Below are 12,157 nucleotides of genomic sequence, written 5' to 3'. Positions count from 1 at the left end.
AGATCGCACCATTGTACTCCAGCCTGGGCAACAAGAGCAAAACTCCGTTGATTGTTAGATGTTCAAACACTAATTGTGGTAGGCAAAATAACAGCTCCCCAAAGGATGTCCACATCCTAATTCCTGAAGCCTGCAACTACATTACATTACAGAGCAAAGGGTTATTAAGATGGCGGATGGATTTAAGGTTGCCAATCAGCTGGTCTTAAAATAGGGAGGTTTTCCTGGATTATTCCAGTGGCCCAATGTCATTTTTGTTTATTTTTTTGTTTTTGTTTTTTTTTTGAGACAGGGTCTTGCTGTCTCCCAGGCGGGAGTGCACAGGTACAATCTCAGCTCACTGCAGCCTCGATTTCCTGGGCTCAAGTGATCCTCCCACCTCAGCCTCCCAGGTAGCTGGGACTATAGGCACACAACACTGCACCTGGCTAATTTCTTTTTTTTTTTTTTTTTTTTTTTTGGAGACGGAGTCTCGCTCTGTCACCCAGGCTGGAGTGCAGTGGCGCAATCTCGGCTCACTGCAAGCTCCGCCTCCCGGGTTCACGCCATTCTCCTGCCTCAGCCTCCAGAGTAGCTGGGACTACAGGCGCCCGCCACCACGCCCAGCTAATTTTTTGTATTTTTAGTAGAGACGGGGTTTCACCGTGGTCTCGATCTCCTGACCTCGTGATCCACCCGCCTCGGCCTCCCAAAGTGCTGGGATTACAGGCGTGAGCCACTGCGCCCGGCCTGCACCTGGCTAATTTCTAAAATGTTCTGTAGAGACAGGGTCTCGCTGGGTTGCTTTGGCTGGTCTCGAACTCCTGGGCTCAAGCGATCCTCCCACCTTGGATAGAGAGTGCTTGGATTACAGATGCAAGCCACGGTGCCTGGCCTTCAGTGGGCCTAATGTAATCACAAAGGCTTTTGTATGTGGACACAGAGGCAGGAGTCAGTGTCCAAGTGATGCAGTGTAAGAAAGATACAACTGACCCTTGTTGGCATTGCGGATGGAAGAAGGGGCCATGAGCCAACAGCTGCAGGCAGTGTCTAAAAGCTGGAAAAGACGAGAAAGTGGAGCCTCCACTAGAGCCACCAAGGAACACAGCCCAGGCAACACCGTGATTTAACCCAGTGACAACCATTTCACATTTCTTACCTCCAGAACTGTAAGATAATAAATTTGTGTTGTTTCAAGCCATAAAGTCTGTGGCAATCTGTTTAAGCAGTGATAGTAAACTAACACAGCTATGGTGGAAGTATAGTGTAATTGGCACTCCACTCTGGAAAACATCTTGACATTATCAATGAGGTTGAACCACACACCCTCCAACCAAGCAATTCTACTCCTAGCCATATAGCCTAGCAAAACTCTATCTCCCACAGATAACCAGAAAGTGTTCACAGGATCACTTTAACAGCAAAAGCCAAGAAATAACTCCAATCGTGGTTAACAGCTGGAAAAATAAATTGTTATAAGTTCACATAAATGGAATACCTGAAAATGAATGAACTACAACCCACTACTCAGGTGATGGGTACCCAAGAAGCGCAAACCCCACCACTACGCAATGTATCCACGTACCCCCTGAATCTATAAAAACTTTTAAAAATACGCAAACAAGTACAACCCAGGTTTCAAAATAGATGACTCTTGGGATCATGAAAAAAAGAACAAGTCACAGAAAAATACCTTCACTATGATTACATTTATATAAAGGTCAAAACAAGCTAATGTAAACATTATGCTCTTTACAGTTAAAAAGACACGCAGCCAAACTATAAAACAAAGGAACGAATGACAAAAAGATCAGGAGCTTGGTCTCTGAAGGGAAGGGAGAGGGAGTCCATCAGACAGGGGACAAGATACTAGTATAATTTTTTTTTTTTTGAGCAAGGTGCAAGGTACACAGGTATTCATTTTATTATTCTTTAAGGTGTACACGTGTTATACAGACATTATTTGTCTGCTATTTAGTTTAAAAAATCAAATCAGGCTGGGTGCAGTGGCTCACACCTGTAATTCTAGCACTTTGGGAGGCCAAGGATCCCAGCACTTTGGGATCACTTGAGGTCAGGAGTTCGAGACCAGCCTGGCCAATATGGTAAAACCCCATCTCTACTAAAAATACAAAGAAATTAGCCAGGCATGGTGGTGCATGCCTGTAATCCCAGCTACTCGGGAGGCTGAGGCAGGAGAAATCACTTGAACCCGGGAGGCAGAGGTTGCAGTGAGCCAAGATTACACCACTGCACTCCAGCCTGGGCGACAGAGCAAGACTCAAAACAAAAACAAAAAAAACTTTGATAAATTGGCTCAGCAAAATTAAAACCTTTAGTGCTTCCAAAGACATTATTAAAAAAATGAAAAGACAAGCAACAGACTACGAGAAAATATTTGCAAAACAGATATCAGATAAAGGGCTTGTACTGAAATATCCAAAGAACTCCTGTATCACTGAGCCAAAAATAGGCAAAAGATTTCAATAAACATTTCACCTAAGAAGATATACAAATGGTTAGTCAGCACATGAAAAGATGTTCAACATCACCCATCACTAAGAAATGCAAATTAAAACCACACTGAGCTGCCACTTCACAGACAGACGGACAATAACTGGGGAACCAAGAGCCTCCATACATACACTGCTATGGGAATGTAAAGTGGAGCCGTGATTTTGGAAACGAGCTTTATAGTTTCTCAAAGAGTCAAACATAAATTTATCATGTGACCCAACAATTCTAACTCTTCTTTTTTTTTTTTTTTTTTTTTTTTTGAGACGGAGTCTTGCTCTGTCGCCCAGGCTGGAGTGCAGTGGTGCGATCTTGGCTCACTGCAACCTCCGCCTTCCGGGTGCAAGCGATGCTACTGCCTCAGCCTCCTGAGTAGCTGGGATTACAGGTGCGCACCACCACGCCCGGCTGATTTCTATATTTTTAGTAGAGATGGGGTTTCACCATGTTGGTCAGGATGGTCTCAAACTCCTGACCTCATGATCCACCTGCTTTGGCCTCCCAAAGTGCTGGGATTATAGGCGTGAGCTACCGTGCCCGGCCTGCAATTCCAACTCTTAAGTACCTACCGAAGAGAAACAAAAAAATATATTCACACAAAGATTTGCATGCAAATGTTCTCAGCGGCATTGTTCATAATAACCAAAAATTGGAAACAACCCAAATGTCCATCAACTGATTAATGGGCAGGCAAAACGTGGTCTATCCATACAATGGAATGCTATTTGGGAATAAACAGGAGTGAAGCACTGATTCATGCTACAACGTGAACAAACTTCAAAAACACGACACTAGGGGAAGCCAGACACAAAAGACCACACACTGTTTAGCTCCACTGATAGGAAATGTTCAGAATAAACAAATCTATAGAGATAGAAAGTAGATGATTAGCAGTTGCCTGGGGCTAGAGGTGGGAACTGCAAATATGCCCAAAGGATTTTTTTTTCTTTTTTTTTGAGTCAGTCTTGCTCTGTTGCCCAGGCTGGAGTGCAGTAGTGTGATCATGGCTCACTGCAGCCTCTGCCTCCAGGGTCCATGTGATTCTTGAACCTCAGCCTCCCAAGTAGCTGAGATTACAGGCGTGTGCCACCACGCCCAGCTAATTTTTGTATTTTTCGCAGAAACTGGGTTTCACCATGTTGGCCAGGCTGGTCTCGAACTCGTGGCCTCAAGTGATCCATCCACCTTGGCCTCCCAAAGTGCTGGGATTATAGGTGTGAGCCACTGCCCAGCCTGCCCAAAGGATCATAGTGGGATGATGGAAATATCAAACTGATTTATAGTGATGTTTGCACAACTTGGTAAATTTACTAAAAAATCATTGAATTAGATAAATTAAACTCAATGGATGAATTAAGATGATATGTCTTAAACTAGGCCTCAATAAAGTTATATATTTTCTGCAGGGGCAGGTTCAGAGTGCCTTGTGTTGTCACTCCTGCACTGTTTGGGACCCCCAACACCCTTGAGAGGTAGGTGCTTTCATCCCCATCTTACAGATGGGGGCAAGCTCAGGAAGGGCCATGGCTGACCCCAACTGTGTCTTGTGCCCCATCTTCCACACTCATTGCCTCGTCATCAGGCTGCGACTCTCTTCTGGGCCTTGGAGGCACTTGGTTGCCTCTACCTTTGTTAACTCAGCGGGGTTCTTCGATTAAGTCAAATATTTACTAGCACTCAAAAGAGATACAACTGGGGTTCAACTCAAACAATGTGAAAATGGTGTTACTGACTACTTGTATTACTTCCCCTAAACCCTTGTGACCTATACTGTATTTTCCCCGCATAAGCCCAGAAAATTCATACGAGGTCATATTCGAGAGGAGGGTATTAAGCAAGACTTCTAAGAAGCGCAGAGCCCTCTGGAATGACGAACAGAGATTGTGACTTGGCTGGTTTCATAGTTTGCGCTGGGAGTTCCGCTGGTCTTCCTAATGCCTCCCGTGATTTGCTGATAGGGCCACTGTCCCCACTCTGTCTGCTTGCACTGCCTCCAGTTTGGCCAGCTGTCAGCTAAACCAAGACAAGTCGAACAAGGTCTAAATACATTGGCGTGCCCCATGTCACAGTTGCTGTAAAGGGTCTGCTCTCCAGCTAGCTCTGCTCACCTGCCAAGTGATCACTTCCTGACACACAGCTGAGCAGTGCTGAGGTGAGGCACCAGGCTGGGGTTTTGCAGGATGCCTCGCTGAGCCCACTGCCAACCCCAGAGAAAGAATCTGACAGTGTAGCTTGTTCAAACTTACACAGCACATAACTGGAGGGAAGGAATGACACCTGAGGTCTGAGCAAATCCAGAGCCACGTTCTTTCCAAGGTCCTGTGCTGCCTCTGGCATTTACAAGGACAGCCCTGCTGCAAGAATGGGCCCAAGCTCACATCCCACACGCTCGGCATTCCCTTGCACAATCCCCTCTGTCCTCCCTCCTAATCCCTTCCCACCATGCCCTCTTTAAAAGCAGATTTCAGGCCAGACACAGTGGCCTGTAATCTGAGCACTTTGGGAGGCCGAGGAAAGAGGATCACTTGAGCCCAGGAGTTCAAGACCAGCCTGGGAAACATAGCAAGACTTCATCTCTATAAAAAAAAAATATTTTTAACTAGCTGGGCATGGTGGTGCGCCTGTGGTCCCAGCTACTCAGGAGGATCCCTTGAGCCCAGGAGTTCGAGGCTGCAGTGAGCTATGATCACACCACCGAGCTCTAGCCTAAGTGACAGAATAAGACCCTGTTGCTGAAAAAATAAAAATAAAAGCGGATTTCTTTTTTTTTTTTTTTTTTTTGGAGACAGTCTCACTCTGTCACCCAGGCTGGAGCACAGTGGCACGAACTCGGCTCACCACAACCTCCACCTCCCAGGTTCAAGCAATTCTCCTGCCTCAGCCTCCTGAGTAGCTGGGATTACAGGTGCATGCCACCATGCCCGGCTAATTTTTGTATTTTACTAGAGACAGGGTTTCACCATGTTGGCCAGGCTGGTCTCAAACTCCTGACCTCAGGTGATCCACCTGCCTTGGCCTCCCAAAGTGATGAAATTACAGGCATGAGCCACCACACCTGGCCACGGATTTCTTTTTTTAAATATAAAAGTGATACTGTGCAACAACATGGATTAACCTCAAAACACCATAAGTTATGAGCTCATCTGGCTGGGCACAGTGGCTCACACCTGTAATCCCAGCACTTTGGGAGGCTGAGGCAGGTGGATCATCTGAGGTCAGATCAAGACCAGTCTGGCTGACATGGTAAAACCCTGTCTCTACTAAAAATACAAAAATTAGCCGGGCGTGGTGGCAGGTGCCTGTAATCCTAGCTATTCGGGAGGCTGAGACAGGAGAATCGCTTGAACCCAGGAGGCGGAGACTGCAGTGAGCTGAGATCACGCCATTGCACTCCAGGCTGGGCAACAAGATTGAGGCTCCATCTCAAAAAAAAAAAAAAAAAAAAAAAAAAAAAATTAAATAAGTAAACAAATAGCTTGTGAGAAACAGACTGTGAGTCACCACCACCTCCTTCCTGCACTCCCTGGCCACTCCCTCTCACCTCCGTCACTGCAGTCTGCCCAGCCTGTCTTTGGCCCCGCCAGCCTCGATTTTTGCCCCCTGGCCCACAAAACCTCAAATATTTACTATCTGGCCCTTTATAGAAAAAAACTTTGCAGGCCCCAGTCTTGAGCCAGATAGCAATGGTGAGGCTCTGAGTGTGTGGGGGTGGGGAAGGGGCTTGCCAGGAGCACACAGAGTGAGGAACTCCCTGCTCTTGTCATTGGTGACATGGCGCCTGTCCAAACCTTTATCTAGTTCTGAGTGGAGAGGTTCTGTCAAAGGGAAAGAAAGGGGGAGTTGCTGACTGGGCCTTCTCCTCCTAACACGCCTCACCATGCCCTCACCCTACCTTGCCGGTCTCCTTCTCCCTCACTTCCTCCTCCTCATCTACCTGGGCCATGTGCTGTCCATGCATGCCCTGTGGCCACCTTCCTTTCCACCAGGGCCCTGGCTTTGCTCAGATGACCTACCCAGCTCCAAGTGGTCACAAGTGGTCAGGAGCTTCCCTGAGTGTGAACTGGAAATCCATTTCCCCTCACCAGGAACTGGCTGACTTGAACATGAGCATGTGATGCGATTCCGGCCAGGCAGACACGGGGCAAAGTCCACCCATGGCTCCGAGAAAAGATGTGCATCTGATGAAGAGCAAGCCAAACAGACAAGACACACAGATGCCATCTTTTTCTTCTTTGCGATTTTGTTTGGATGTGACACCTGGAGCTGCTGCAGCCATTTCATGACTATGAGGAGAGTGTATTTGAGGACAGTTCATCACAACTATGATGACAGAGTAGTAAGATGAAAAGGGCCCGGGCGCGGTGGCTCACGCCTGTAATCCCAGCACTTTGGGAGGCCGAGGTGGGCAGATCGCTTGAGACCAGGAGTTCAAGACCAGCCTAGGCAACCCAACAAAACCCCGTCTCTACTAAAAATATAAAAATTAGCCAGGCGTGGTGGCAGGCGCCTGTAGTCCCAGCTACTCGAGAGGCTGAGGCACAAGAATTGATTGAACTCAGGAGGCGGATGTTGCAATGAGCCGAGATTGCACCACTACACTCCAGCCTGGGTGACAGGGCAAGACTCTGCCTCAAAAAAAAAAAAAAAAAAAAAAAAAGGACCTGGGTTTGAGATACAGAGGCTAAACTGCTTAATTAGCCAACCCTGGAGTCTCTACACACTTTCTGATTCAAACCACCAGGGAGGGCTGTGGTACGTGCACTTGAAGGCACCCGATGTGCTGGCCATGCCCCTCACTTTGATTTTATATTCCCACTGCCAGCTGATGCTCTTCCCTCCACACGGAAAGAGCTTCTGTGGAAATCCCATCACCCTTCAAACCCACATCAAGCTCTCCTCCAAGAAGCTGCATTCCCATCCCTCTCCTGATGGACCTCCTCTACTTCTGGACCCAAACCCAGCAACTGGAGCTCCTGTAGAAACTGCTCTTTCTCAGCCTCGAGTTCAGGTATTTGTGCACTTACCCTAAAAGGCTGGGGGCTCCTGATCGGAGGGCCCTGACTCCCCATTCTCCACAATCCTCCCCTAAGCCCCTTGCAAACCATGGGCCTCAAGTGAAAAACATTAAACCAAACGGACCAATACAGCAAGTCTGTTTTAATGCTCAGAAAAATTCTGCCGTGTTTGCCATTTTCAGAATGCAATGCCAGCAACACTGATTCTGAGTAGCAGTTGTGACTGCTTAAAGACAAGGATGCATTCTAAGAGATGCTTCACGAGGTGATTTGGTGGTTTTGTGAGCATCATAGAGTGTATTTACACAACCCTAGATGGTCTAGCCCAGCGGTCCACAATTTTTGGCACCAGGGACTGGTTTCGTGGAAGACAATTTTTCCACACACAGGGGTGAGGGGCAATGGTTTTGGGATGAAACTGTTCCACCTGAGATCACTAGGTATTAGTTAGATTCTCACAAGGAGTGCGCAGCCTGGATTCCTCATATACGCAGATCACAGTAGGGTTCATGCTCCTATTAGAATTGGCATCGGTGACCTGACAGGAGGTGGAGCTAAGGTGGTAATGTTTGTTGTAATGCTCAGGTGGTAATCCTAGGCCATCCACCTGTACCGCATGTTACTGTCATGAATACTGCAGACAAATGGAACACAATGGCAAGTATTTGTGTATCTAAACACAGGGAAAGTATAGTAAAAATATGCTACTATACTTTACAGGACCACTGTCATATATGCGGTCGGTCACTGAACAAACTTGTTATACGGCGCATGACTAATTACAAATGACCTGCTTCCTTTGGCTGTGTAAGTTTTCTATAATAAACCTTAACATGTTAAATTTTTAATACAAAAAAAGGAAACTATTTTAAAATAAAAGATAAAGCAATGCCAAGATACCCATGCCACATGACTAGAGTGGTGATTATAAGCATGGGCTGTGGAGCACGGACTGCCTGGGTTCAAGTCTCAGCTCCACCCCTTACTGGCTGTGTGACCTTAGATAAGTTACCCAGCCTTTCTGTGCCTTAGCCCCACTCCCCCCCATCTTACAATGGAGATCTAATAGGACCTATCCTCTTGGGTTGTCTGAGGATTGAGATAATACATGCCAAGTGCTTGGAACTGAGCCCTGCACACAGGAAGCACTTAGTCAAGGGCAGCCTTCTTCCACCAGAATGTCAGCACTGCAGAGCAGGTGGGGTGACTTGCATCGCCAGCACCCTGAACAGCATCTGACTCACACGTGCTCAGCAGGAATGAGCTAGGTACCATTTCCAGTCAGTTCTGCTCCTGGGCCACTTCCACCTGCTCAGCTTTTCTTTTTATTTTTTGTTCGTTCTGGGATTGCGCCACACTTCCCAGGTGCCTGCGCCCCTCTGCCCATCCTGGCCCATCTTGCTGGCCCCTGTCCCAGGTCTGCCTCTGTCCCCACTCCATCCCAGGCTGGCCACACCCTCACACCTCTCTGGCACTCACGCTTGGCTGCTCCCTTCTCCCCATTATCCATGCAACACCCCCAACACCCCACCTCACTCTTCCAGCTCTCTCTGATCACCCCAGACTCCGCTCTGATTCCACGACTTCCAAAGGGGCCCTCCTTACTCACCCCATGCTCAGGACACTGGATGCAGCATGTCCTGCCCACATCACCTCAGACCATGCCCCCCTCCGCCCCCCTGAAACACTTAATCCCAGCCCAAAACGGAAAACTGAGAAATCCAGTTTGGTCAAGACAAAACAAGGTTTAATTAACAAGCATATACACCATGGAATACTATGCAGCCATAAAAAATGATGAGTTCATGTCCTTTGTAGGGACATGGATGAAACTGGAAAACATCATTCTCAGTAAACTATCGCAAGGACAAAAAACCAAACACCGCATGTTCTCACTCATAGGTGGGAACTGAACAATGAGAACTCATGGACACAGGAAGGGGAACATCACACTCCGGGGACTGTTGTGGGGTGGGGGGAGGGGGGAGGGACAGCATTAGGAGATACACCTAATGCTAAATGATGAGTTAATGGGTGCAGCAAAACAACATGGCACATGGATACATATGTAACTAACCTGCACATTGTGCACATGTACCCTAAAACCTAAAGTATAATAATAATAATAAAATAAAAATAAAAATAAAACAATAGGGAAGCATAGAAAATAAAAAATACTTTTTTAATGGACATTTAATTTAAAATTAAAAGGTAACAAGACATTTTTAGAACCAGTACAGCTAGAACAGTACACTGGTTTGTATTTTATTTGTAAAACAAGATGCCATTCTGTGGTTATAGTTATTAAAACTAATTTTTCTGTGATTAATATTTATTAAAGGATTATAATCATTTCTCCCATACTAGATCATGTTTTATAAGTCTTCAGATTTGTGGTAAAATATGTTTTATAAATGGAATCCACTATAATTACTGGATGAATTCCATAGAGATTTTTCCATTCAGTTAATTACCTGAATATGTTATATTGCAAATGCTATGTGTTTGTTTGCCATAAATGGCTTTGACTCTGAAAAAAAAAAAAAAAAACCAAGCATAATGCATAGGAAAGCACTTAGCAATGATTTATTTGTGCCTGGTGTGCCACTCTTCCCTAAACAAGAGACTTGTGGTAAATGAATGTTGTGTTAATCCAAGGAAAATGTAAACCTCTATGAAAATGTAGATTTAAAATCTGCCTAGGTTCTATGGAGACCGTTCTTTCAAATACCCTTTTAATGACAAGCCTCCAAAGTCAAGAAGGCAAATGGCAGCCGGCTGAGGACAGAAGCAGCCCCTTGGGGAGGTGGGCTGACGCAGGGGTGAATTGGCACAAATCTCACCTCCACTGGCCTTAAGGCCATCATCCTCTCTTACTCGGGGACGAATATTTCAGTCTGGGCCACTTCTTTGGCCTTGTTTCCCTTCGTTCTATTTTGATATTTAGTATTTTACTCAGGGAAATTAGCAACACTAAGAAAACAAAAGGTTTCTGGGAGCAAAGGGTAATTGGATAACCTCTACTCAATAATGTTTAATAAATACATTTTCTCAAAAGCTGATTGTATAAAAATCACGGTGGTTGATAGGTAATCATGTTAACTCTCTGTGGTCTGTATTTAACAACTAATCTTTCCAGCTTGAGGTTAGAGGGGGAGAAGAAAACTGAGAGCTGAACAGCTGTGTGCGCGGGCTGCTCCTCTTTACATGGGTCAGGTCTGTGGTTAAGTATTAAAGGGAGAAGGGATCATTTTGTCATGATAACAACTTTTTAATCAAGCCAAATTTCCTATTTGGCTAACATACAAAAACGATTCAAGAAATGAGTTATTCATTCATTCAGTGAATGTAAATACAGACTGGATTTCAATGACTTAGTACAAAATCAAAGAATGTATGATATCTCATTATTATCTTTTTCTTTTTATAAACAAGGTCTCGCTCTGCTACCCAAGCTGGAGTGCAGTGGCTATGCACAGGTGCGGTAATAGCTCATGGCAGCCTTAAATTCCTGGGCTCAAGCAGTCCTCCCACTTCAGCCTCCAGAGTAGCTGGGACCACAAGCATGCTGGCTGGTATCTTATTATTAATTTTTTATATTGGTTACATGTTGAAATGATAATGGTTTGGAAATACTGGTTTAAAGAAGATATTAAGGCCGGGCATGGTGGCTCACACCTGTAATCCCAGCACTTTGGGAGGCTAAGGCAGGCAGATCACCTGAGGTCAGGAGTTCAAGACCAGCCTGGCCAACATGGTGAAACCCCATCTCTGCTAAAAATACAAAAATTAGCTGGACCCGTAATACCAGCTACTCGGGAGGCTGAGGCAGGAGAATAGCTTGAACCAGGGAGGCGGAAGCTGCCGTGAGCCAAGATCGTGCCACTGCACTCCAGCCTGGGCGACAGAGCAAGACTCTGTCTCAAAAAAAAAAAAAAAAAAAAGAAGTTATTAAAATTAATTTCACCTTCTAAATGTGGCTACTAGAACATTTACTATGGCTCTCCTACCAGACAGGGCTGCTCTAGAGCCAGTTGGCCTGGGTTTGAAAACTGGCCCCACCACTTGTGAGCTATATCACGTTGAGCAAATTGCTGACCCTGCCTGTGCCTCAGTCCAATCATTCATAAAGAGAGAGTAAGAACTGGACCAACAGCACATAACCCCACCGCAGGAGTTAAAGGACTTTGTGTAAAGTGCTCTTAGAAGAGAGCCCAATGTATAGATACTGCAAGTCTAAGCATTTGTTTCTGAGACTGACAAGATTAAATGACTTTTTTAAAAAAGTAACAGCTGTATTGAGATAGAATTCATGCACCTTAAAAGTCAGTCTTCTAAAACAGACAATTCAGTGGTTTCTAGTATGTTCACCAAGTTGTGTACTCATCACCACTACTTCTAGAGCATTCTCATTCCTGCAAAGACAGACCCCACGTCCGTCGGCAGTTACTACCCAGTCTCTCCTTCACCCAGCCCTTGGCAACTACTAACCACTTTCTATCTCTACAGATTTTCCAAATTTGGACTTTCATTTAAATGGAATCATAACATATGTGTGACGAGCTCCTTAGCATGTTTGTAAGGTTCATCCATGTTGAACCATGCGTGAGTACTTCTTCCTTTCTTACGGTCAAATAATATCTTCTTAC

At 45.5% G+C, this 12,157-nt stretch overlaps 1 protein-coding gene across 3 annotated transcripts in view; it reads right to left on the bottom strand.

The window, feature by feature from the left end:
- LGMN (legumain) overlaps positions 1 to 12,157 on the bottom strand; it is a 48,360-nt gene that overhangs the window by 18,267 nt on the left and 17,936 nt on the right. The window lies entirely within an intron of this gene.

The sequence above is a fragment of the Nomascus leucogenys genome, chromosome 22a (assembly GCF_006542625.1).
Source record: "Nomascus leucogenys isolate Asia chromosome 22a, Asia_NLE_v1, whole genome shotgun sequence".
In the NCBI taxonomy this organism is placed as follows: domain Eukaryota; kingdom Metazoa; phylum Chordata; class Mammalia; order Primates; family Hylobatidae; genus Nomascus; species Nomascus leucogenys.
Note: the sequence above shows the minus strand (reverse complement) of the source record. Positions and strands in the feature narration are given on the sequence as shown.